This window comes from Taeniopygia guttata, chromosome 2 (genome assembly GCF_048771995.1).
Source record: "Taeniopygia guttata chromosome 2, bTaeGut7.mat, whole genome shotgun sequence".
Classification (NCBI taxonomy): Eukaryota; Metazoa; Chordata; class Aves; order Passeriformes; family Estrildidae; genus Taeniopygia; species Taeniopygia guttata.
In genome coordinates this window covers 54364735-54375725 of record NC_133026.1, presented here as the reverse complement: position 1 = coordinate 54375725, position 10991 = coordinate 54364735, and positions in this window count along the sequence as shown.

The following is a 10991-nucleotide window of genomic DNA, read 5'->3' as shown; positions in this document are numbered from 1 at the left end:
TCAAAACTTTAAAAGGTGTACAGAAAAATTTATAAACAGAATTCAAAGAGGATGATAACTAAAATTTATAGTTTTAGTTTTCATCCCCCTCCATGCCCCCCGCCCCAGCCCTTCTTTCTTTCCCACCACAGTGCAGGGAGACAAAAACATGGGGTTTTTAGTCAGTTTGTAATTTCTAAAAATTATTCTTCTTCTTCAGTTCATTTAGGGAGAAGAATCTCTTTTGCTACGCCATGGGTTCCTTCCCATAGGAGACTCTTATCTGTGAACTTCCCCAATATGGTTCTAATTTTCATGAGTAGCAGTCCTGCCCAAATCTGCTGCAATGTGAAGTCCCTCCCATGGGCAAAATAGTCTTCCTACAACTGCTTTTTGTCATGGGCCATTTAGTTAATGGTGTTATAAATAACAAATATAGTTATTGGCTTTCACATTTGTGTATTAACTTTTGTTTTGCAAGTGATTATTGATCACAAAAATTCTGATACAGTACAATTTGTAATTACTTCTTTTGATACAGTATAATCTGTCAGTTTATGTATGCATAATATAGCTTTTGTAAATAGTAGTGTAATATATACCATTTTAGTCCATAGCAAAATAGACATTGTGAAATGTTGAAATGCTTTTTCGTGTAACTCAGAAAATGGTGTAAAAATAATTAAAATAATCAGGTGATTTCCCACATTCAGGGACTATCTTATCTGAAAGACAAGATAACACAACAAGATTTATTAACCCTCGCTATCAGGAAGTGAAAATACAACAGGATGGAACCACAAGAAGGAATAAAATATATTAGTTTCCTCTACAAGATGGCATGAAGACAAGTCAAAGGTTAAGACCAAGCAAAAGAACTAAAAAGAATCTAAACTCAAAAGAATGTTTGAATATGTATAAACTCTTATGAATATGCATATACCCACTGTAATGTAACAGTATATAGGAATATGGTTTAAAGTACCAGGGTCCTTTTGGCAAATAGCCAAGCATCCAAATGCTGGATTTTATCTCTTAATAAACTTTCACAAAAATTTTAAATAATGAGCTGTGTTTCTCATAATGGGTTTTGTTTATAAGGGTGAGCTGGTCTAGTATAAAAGCAAGGGTCTTCTTCTATCTCTGGAAGCAAGGGTTCTCTCTCTCTGTTCAAGCCTCCCACCTGATAACACCTTTGCCTTTTTCTCATGGGCTGCATGTGAATGCTGCATCCCCTCATGCACTTCATGAATTACAGGGAAAGTTTGTTTTTTTATAGTCCTCACTATGGCTTGCAGAAGAATGTCAGCTCTGATGCTCAGAGCACCTCCTCCTCTCCCTCCCTCTTTTTGCACAGACCTTAGTGTTGCCATATTGTTTTCCTCATGTGTCTTCACTTTTTCCCTGACTCGGAAGACAATTAGTGTACATAGGTTCATTTGTTCTCAAGTTCTATTAATTGAAAAGATGTTATAGAGTTCTGCAACACAGAAGGATTGATCCTGTCCAGGGAATTGTTTGCCATGCCTCTCACTGCTGGTCATGTGGTCCCTTCTGGTACCACCCAGGCCATGCTGGCCACTGGCTCCACTCAGTACCTCTCTTCATATGGACTGCCAAAATGGAAAAGCTGCTGCCGCCACATTTGCCCTCCTGTTCACAGCATGGCTGGCTAAAAGTGACTAAGGAAATAAAGATCATTGCAAGCCATACCAAAATAGCTGTGGCCACCGGGGCGGTCCCAGCCGCCCCAATCTCAACCACGTGGTCCTGGCCATGTGGCTGCTCTTGGACCAAGATGGCAGTGGCTGCTGCACTTTTACCATTGCTAAGGAACTCAGTGCTACTTCTGTGAATAACACTTCTGCCCAAGACAAGCATTTAGCAGTATGTCCTCTTTGGCTGGGTAACATGATTTAGCAAAACAGTAGTTTATACTGGCTTCATCTCTGGATTAGACTGCAACACCATAAAATACCCAGGCATAAAGCCTACAGCATGAAAAAGATGTTCTTGATTAACTTTGAAAGACCATGTTAATCAGAAGAGGTTTCTGAAGACTGGAAAAAAGTGAATCTCACTCTTCAAAGTTCTAGTTCTCATTTTAACCATATAATCAACTTTGGAGAGCAAGAAGTAGGATCTGGAAAACCATAGGCTTGTTAGACTCAATCAATCCCTGGGAAGGGCATGGAGCAACCAGTGCTGGAGCAGGGGAACTGGATTAGATGATCTGAAAGGTCCCTTCCTATCTCAGTGATTCTCTTTGCACCACTGAAAATGTCCTGGAAAGCTTGCCTCTGAAGGAACATGTTTTCCTTAGCTTGACACCAGATAATGAACTCCTCCAGGCATTAAGGATGAACAAAGACCTGGGTAGCTTCCACAGGATATACAAAGAACATACTTTAACACATACATAGCACAATGTGTTTGTAGATAATGACTGAGAATTGGTACACAATTAAAAAATAGGCACTCACTCCAATGCATATATTCAGAGGGGAGTAGTGAGCAGTGAATGAAGGGGAGAAGGAGAAAAAATTATTATGAAGTAATGAAAATGGAACATACTTCTCTTAGCACATCACTGGAAAGTCTTTTGATACTGCAGAGAGAATGAAAGTCTGCAGAGCATAGAACTAAGCTATGCCAGAAATATATTCTTGGCTGAAATGTTCAAGGAAACATAGAGAAAATGCTTCCCAGCTTTGGCTTTGCTTAACTAAAGATCTTCATGACTTTGAAAAAATTCCAGATCAAGACTCAATAGAGACACACAGTAGAGTTGGACACACTGAAAAGTGCTTCAGTGTTTCTTGTGCCAGCATGTGCAAAAATAGCTGCTACTGAATGGGTCCTACACAATAAAAATACTGTTGTCATCTGCACCTTCCCATGTTACTACCTTATTGCAAACACAACATGATAAAATGTGAGACAATTACTCATTTTTAAAAATGTTTCACTTAAACTGATTTTTAAAAAAATCTGAATTTATTTATTGTGGCTCCCATCCATCGTTCTCACCAGAAACAGATAAATCTGTTTGGAACATGTCATCCAGTGGACATCTTGCAAAATGTGACTTTACGGCTATCAGACACCAAGATATCATTACCTTGCCAATCTAACTGGAGTTAAATTCTACTGGGATCTGACTAAAAGCAAGGGCAAAAAAAACCCTACCAACAATTCAAGTGCCCTCTGCAGCTCCTGTCACATTCTAGCCCTTAACTATACTACTACATCTCCACCTCTGCCAGCTCCTTCAGGCTGGAGGTGCAGGATTTGTAATTTTCTCTTCTTCCCCCCCCATTCCCCCTCCCCCTTCCCCCTGCAGTCCCTTGTCCTGACCCTGCGTTCCCTTATCACTCCCCCTCGCCACGCGGTCCAGTCCCTGCCCGCCTCCACCTTTCCCATTGCGGTCTTCGGGGTTTCCCTGCCCCTGTCCCCTGCCTCACGTCCTATTGGCCGTGGCTCAGGTTTCCCCTCCGCCCCTGGCACGGGGTGTAACCAGCCCCCGGTCGGTGCCCTGGGGTCTCAGGAACACGGTCCCACAATAAACACGTGCTTGCACCCGAGCCCTGTGTCGCTATTTCATCTGTTCCCGCGCTAGAACTGAGCCTCACAGAGCCAAAGGGGAAAAGCAGCCGCTGCCTTCCCTCCTCCTGCCGTGCTCCGCAGGTGCCCGCCCGGAGCCGGTCTCGCACGGCAACAAATGGTAGCAGAAGATGGCTATTTCCATCAATTTGTGAAAGGGGGGGAGAGAGAAAGGAATTCTCCTGCCGTAAGAACTCTGCAGATGCTAAGAGGAGTTGACGCGCCAGGTGGAAAACAAATCCAAAGCTCCGGGGACCCTCTTCCATCCTTGCCGGCGTGCTCCCTACCCCACCCGAGAGCAGCCGCACTGCGGGGGCAGCCGGACTGCAGGGGCCAGGAGCTGGATAGACTTACCCGAGGAACAAAGAGGACAGTTTGGCAATAGCTCGATAGACTGAGCTTGAAAAGTGGCCCGTCAGGAGACAGCATTTGAATCGAGTCCAGAGGCTGACAGTGGCCGAACCCAGAGTTTCAGGGATGAGCTCTGGTTAATGGGAACACCCAGGCTTCTGGGAGAGCCAAACTGCGAAAGAATACGTCCTCAGTTCAGCGCGATTTTCCACCACCGAAGAGAGAGAAAGATTTCACCGCTCGAGCCTGGAGGGTAAGTTGGGTCAGAGCAGGGTGGGACCCTGGCAGGCAGCTGGGCTACCTTTTTTTCTTTCTGAGTTTTAACCACCGTCCACATCCAGATGGGGGCTGTAGGCTTGCATGTCTCTGGTGGCCGGGAGGCTTTTTCTTTTCCAAGGAGGACACAACCTCTCTCAGTCTTTTCTGGGGTAACTCATACTGGAAAGCTCCTTCTCTTTTTTGGAAAGCTGCCTTTTCTACCCTCTCCTCCCTATTCTGGGCTATGGGGCCAGGGGGGTCGAAAGGACACCAATGGGACAGAATTGTAAACGGCGACACGTCAGCTATGGGAGAATTGTTAACATCCTAAGAGAGGCCCTTCACATCCATGCATTTTGTCGGCTTCCAGCTGCGTCAGGCCCCTCTCCTGTAGATTTCCCCCATGGCTTCTGCGAAGCTTCCCCTTCTCTTTTCCCCACAGACTTCCCCAAACCTTCTCCCTTGGGGATGGCAGCGGCCGAGCCGCCCCAAGTGCCCTGCCAGACACTGTTATTCTCCCTTAGGGGTGGCATTGGCCGTGCCTCCCTGGGCGAGATGCAGTGTACCCGGTACCCACTCCCAAGATGGCACTGATCACGCTACAGGGACCCCATTTTCCCGCCGTAACCCTTCTCTTCCGCCCCAAGTTTTCCTGCCAGCCCCACCCCTCCCCCAATGGCCCTGCACCATCCTGCAGCGGGCCAGCCCCTATTGGGGGGGAAGTGAGGTTGGATTAATCCCTCAGTCCTTCTTCTGGCCCCCCTCTGATGGGAGGGATTGCTGGAGGGGCCCCTCTATTAGAGGACCTTCCTTTGTTAGAGAGCTTTCCCCTTTGCTGCGGGGGGGGGGGGGGCCCTTTGAAGGGAGCGGAGCTGGAAACCTGGACCAGAGCTCCACTGTTTTCTTTCCCCTGAAACAGTGGCGCCCAGGTTCACCCCTATCCCATCTCCTAAATGCACCTTGCCCAAAGTTCCCTTATTATTTCAATACAAGTTTTCCCCATTGCTTGTGATAATTTGGAAATAACTTCTTGGATTGAGTTCTATCTTATAGATGGAAAGATCATCCTCTCTAATTACTGCCCACAATAATATGCCAACTTTGCAATCAAATAATCGAATTGGAGAAACCGCATCGCTGTTCGCTGCCTGCTTCTGCTCTGCTAGAATTTGAAAACCACAAGCATCACGTCATGAACCCTGCTTTCATCCTCGATACATAATGTGTTTATGATAATTTTGTACTCTTTATCTTAAATTGTAATGTGGAAAAGATTTTTGCCCCATTCATTGTAACTATGATTGGTGTATCACTTTCTGATGTCTCTTGAATTTGTAACATTGTTAATTTGTTTTTACCTCAGAACTCCCTTTCTTTTATGCAAATTCAAAAGAGTGAGCTGCGGGATTTGTTATTTTTTCTTCTTCCCCCGGCATTCCCCCTCCCCCCCTCCCCCCGCGGTCCCTTGTCCCGACCCTTTGTTCCTTTATCACTCCCCCTCACCACACGGTCCGTCCCTGCCCCCTGCCGCCTTTCCCATCGCAGTCTCCGGGGTTTCCCTGCCCCTGTTCCCTGCCTCACGTCCTATTGGCCGTGGCTCAGGTTCCCCTCCCACCCCCGGCACGGGGTATAACCGAGTCCCGGTCGGTGCCCCGGTTTCTCGGGAACATGCTTCTACAATAAACACGTGTTTGCACCCAAGCCCCATGTCACCATTTCGTCTGTTCCCGCGCTAGAACTGAGCCTCGCAGAGCCAAAGGGGGAAAAGCGGCCGCCGCCTCCCCTCTTCCCCCCGGTGCTCCACAGGCGCCCGCCCAGAGCTGGTCTTGCACGGCAACACACCTCTGCCAGCTCCTTCAGGCTGGAGGGGTACCAGCCTCTTCTCAGCACATTTCTGACTCCTGCACCGTGACTGGTCCTACGCACAATCCAGGAGCAGATGCCACTGGCAGCCTTGTCCATTCACATTACAGACTCTTGGGTGAATGTTGCAGTCGGAACTTACCAGAACCCCTAAGACCTGCTCTATTGCAAAAACTTATTATGATCCCCATTTATGGAAGGCTTTAAAGGCTAAATTTAGGTTGTTCCCACTATGACTCATTAACTTCTCTTAGAACTTCTCACATACTCTATTCTCTTCTACATTTGATGCCTCAGACACTTCAGATATCCTGTTTTCTGCATAATTTAATATTTGATTACAGTAAAAGAAAGCACACATTGTCGTGAAGAACAGAAAAAACATAATCTATGGATATTTCTAATTCCAAAAGTAAATTAATTTTTCATGGCACATAAGTAGACAGCCCCAAAAGTATATAATTAAAGAGTCATTCTGTATATGAGGTACTTATTTTTTTACTAGTCTTGTTTAATTTGTTTTGAAAGTACAGCAGTTGATTTACAGCAAGATTTTGGCAAAAATGCACTTGAGGAGGAAGCTTTCCAGAGAGGAAGAGACCCTGATGTTATGCCTAGCATTTACAAACACGGGTAAAATTATACTGCCTGAATTAGAGGCCAGAACTGTACAACAGGAGACGGGAAACTAGCTTCTCAGAGAGATTTTTCCTCATTTAGATAATCACCCTTGTTCAGCATTAGATAATAATTTTTCTGCAAGTAGTTTTCCAAACTGCTGTCAAATAGCATAGGCAAGGACCAGGGCAACCATCACAGACCATCACCTGCAGAGATGGCACTGTATTTACAAGGCAACTACATACACACCGTATTTGAATGCTAAATTACATCATTTCAGAAGCAAGAAATCCACTGTGATGTTTTTATTCACGAGATTATTTGCAATTCCAGCCCCCTTGAATTACAATTAGGAATTCTCCTCAGCAAGCAGAAAACCACTGTAGTAGTCTACTCAATAGCAAAATAATCAAACAGTGCTGCTTAAAAGACTCCAGCTGAATAAACATTAAGCCTAAGATAGAAAGTGATTAAATTTCCTATGATGAAAATTTGCTAGACCAACCTGTGCATTCTATACAGAATACTGACAATCTCCATCCAATTATCAGCCAAAATTTATGGAATATGATACCATATTCCATATGATATGCATCCAAAAATGGGGAAGCAACTAATTTTGTCTTTGCTCTTCCTCAATAAGACAAGATCAATGTCAGAAACTGAACTTAAGTTCCAAGACACAATACCTAATGTGTTTAATGTTTCCTGTAGTGCAGCTTTAGAAAACATACCTTTTTCTACAGAACAACTTCTTGAAGTATTAACTGACCCACTGAATCATGTCAGGGTGGGCAGCAGACTCTTGCCCAATTGCCACACACAGTTGATTCAATACATCGCTGATCCAGTAGAACAATTAACTCCTCCTTTTGCAGAAGTCAACCTTTATCATGATGCTGTCCACTTTAACTGAGCTCTCAGCAGGACTAAATAGCTTCATGCTTAGCAGGCACCTCTAGCTCCCCATTCTCTTGGGTCCCCTAAAATCTTCAGTGTAGCCCAACATTTTCACCAAGCCTATCACACAGCATTGAGGGTTTAAAATAATAAAACAAGGAAAGATGAGAAAAATCATCTGAAGACTCACTTTAGCCTGTCACAGGATGAGTGGGAGCTTTAAACAAGCCCTGCCTTAGGCTCAGATTTTGAAAACAGTTTAAATTTAAGAAATCACTTTGGCAAGTTCTAAGGAACTAAGGTCTATTTATAAAAATGAATTATTTATTAAGCAGACAAGAGACAACATGTCATTGTGCCTTCCCAAGTCTCAGCTAGCACTAGTGCCTCTGCCGGGAATCAAACCCAGGCTGCCGGCATGGCAGGCAGAATTCTACCGCGGAGCCACCAGGGCTGTTGCTAGCTTCCCAAGTCTCGGCTAGCCCAGTACCTTTAGCACCGCAGCAGCAAAGGCCACTCTCATGTGCTGCAGGGGACACGAGGTATGGCCAGTGGGAAAAATGAAGCCACCAGACGGAAAGACACGCAGAGCGACTCTGACAAAAGCAAGGAGCTGTCCTTCTGGGGGTATCTGTGTTCCAAGTTTATAGGCTCGAAGGAAGATAAGCACCAAAAGGCGATGGGCACCGCGTGCCCTGCTTGTTAAAGGGGGGAGGTAACAAGGGGAGGAAGCAGCAGCCAACAAATGGGATAACACCTGGGGGTGGTAACAGGGGTGACACGCAGGGGAAACTTCCAGTGAGGTAGGAGGGAGGGAGGGGACCCTGGAGACCAGCTTATCACTCAAAGCCCTGGATGGAACTTTCCAGGTGGAAGGGAGAGGTCTCTGAGAGACAGACAGGCACCAGGGTGGGGTTGGGGGGGATAACTCAGCAGGAATTCAATGAACTGGGTGGAGGGAGGAATGACAGGCGGACGGAGAGGGGAGGAGAAGGGAGGCTGGACCATTTTACAAAAAGAGGGGGAGAGGGAGCAACCATAACTGGGGGGAAACTTAAAACACACCCCAACAATAACAGATAAAGATCTTGATCAGAATATACAAAGTATAAAAGTAAAGAACTACTAGTAGATTACAGCATAACATATAATGCTGCACTCTATCAAGGTATCTATAATAAAGCTACCAAAAGAAATAGTATTGATTCGGAGTTGAATGTAACTTACAGCTGAAATGAGAGTAATGTACACAGTGTACACAGTACACGTAAGCCCTGGAAAGTAACTGCAAAGCAGGCATCTCTACTCAAGGGGAAAGCTCCATACATTTCCAGGAAAATGCATAGAAGACTTCTGCATTGTGGAAGTTTGGTGTGGCTTTTGTGAGTGTCTGTCAGTCAGAAATCCAACCTATCTTGCCAGCTCTCACTTCAACAGCAAGATGTTTATTGGCAGTTGGGAGACCCGTATTAACCCCAAGGCATGAAAATAACTCTCTAAAAGCCAGCTTGTCCTGTTTAAGTTGCCTGACTGGTTAACAACTTAAGTTATTTGGGGGGGGGGGGGAGGTGAGATATCCTGCTTACAAGCCAAAATAGTTTTCTCTCTTTTGATATGACAAACCAATTTATACTTACTTGGTCCATCACAAATCCTTTCAGTTACCTTTATTGGTCAAGAACTCACACAGAACTGGATGTATCAGAGAAAAAACAGCGTTTAAGTTTACCTTAAAAGCACAAGAACTTTGACATCTGAAGTAAGTGCAACTGAAACTGATTAAGTGCTACTCTGTAATTTTCTGATAGGCTCTTCAACTTTACAGTAAATTCTTACACAAAATTCTTCTTCAGAAGAAAAGCTCTTGGGTAGCTGAATATTTTAGACTCTAATATCAGATGTTTTCTATGATGTAAAGGCTTCTTAGGAAGAAGAGTGTATCAAAGTCAAGTCTGCACATTTCCTGCTGAATCTTAATGAGCAAATTTAGACTTCAGGAACATGAAAAGGGTAGTCCCTGAAGCCCAAATCAAAGAAGATTTGAACTTAGAGAAGATTTTGATTAGAATTTCATACAGTGATTTAAAATTACTTGCATAATGCAAAGAATGTGCCAGGCTATAATGCATTATGATTGCTGATGATGGCAGACTAGCAAACTGAGTTGCAGAATGCCCAAATGCTTTAGGGAATTTATGGCCAAGCTGAAGTAAAAAAATATACCTTCTTGAAATTATCATATAACTCTAATCTACAGGACACTTTTCCATATATAGGTATAGAAGCAGTTTGACTTTTTCCTCCTGTGAGCTGACAACTTATTGCATTCTTAGGATAGAACATAGAAAATCTGCTTAAAGCTACTGAAGAAGGGGGGTTTAAAAAAGTTTTTAAACTTTTACAGGCATGGCATACAATAACTCAAACATCATGGTGAAACAACCCTTGAAGTCACTGGAACATTTAGTTTACTAGGAATCAAAGAAGGTTTCCTGATTAGTGTAGTGAAGAATGGATAAAGGAACAATATACCTGAGAATATGTAGTACGTACTGAAAACAAACAGCTTCAAAGCCAGACACTAATTCTGATCGGTGAAGCTTGATGTATGCAGATTATTCCCTTCACTACAAACTTCCTATCTTTCTGTTATTCCACCTTGTCTATGTTCATTAATAATTTGCACAATTTTTTTTCCCTCAACTGTCTGTATTAACACAAAAGATAAGTATGGTTTTGAAAAATTTATTCTTTTAATGACTATTTTGCCTATGTAATCATGCAGAGTAAATCTTAGCATTTCTAAATATTTTTATTCCAGTATTATACAGATCTCCACAACAGACAACAAAAAAAATCATTCTTCAGATTGCTAGACCAATTGCCCTGAGGATTTAAAAATAATATTATGAATATACATAACCTAGAAACCCAAGTTTCCACAGTAGACATTATTTTAAGGTGTACTTACATGGGAATAAGATATAGAAGGTATTGTATTAGAGGTACCGCTTTTTCCAGTTTTACAGATAGACTGCAGTATATACCGTTGTTTTAGACCTTAGCATGGTAGTATGTTAACTTGTTCAAACAGTACAATTTGATGGCAAAACAATATATTTTTACTTTCAAACTCAAGTTATTAAAAAGCAGAAAAGTAAGTTGGGAGTTCTGATTACTTTTCTTAAGGAAAAGATGCTTATACTGAATTTAGTCAGTATGTATTATAAACAGATTGCATTACTGTGAAGACATTCTCAAAGATCACTTGCTTTGGATCAACAAAACAGAATGCAGTTCAAATTAAAAATATTGTTTTATTAACGTCCAATTGACTTATTTAACTTAGCTGTTAAATTGCTAAGGCCATAAGAAACTTCTAGAGATTTTACCTTTGAAAGGTCAGATATATATTT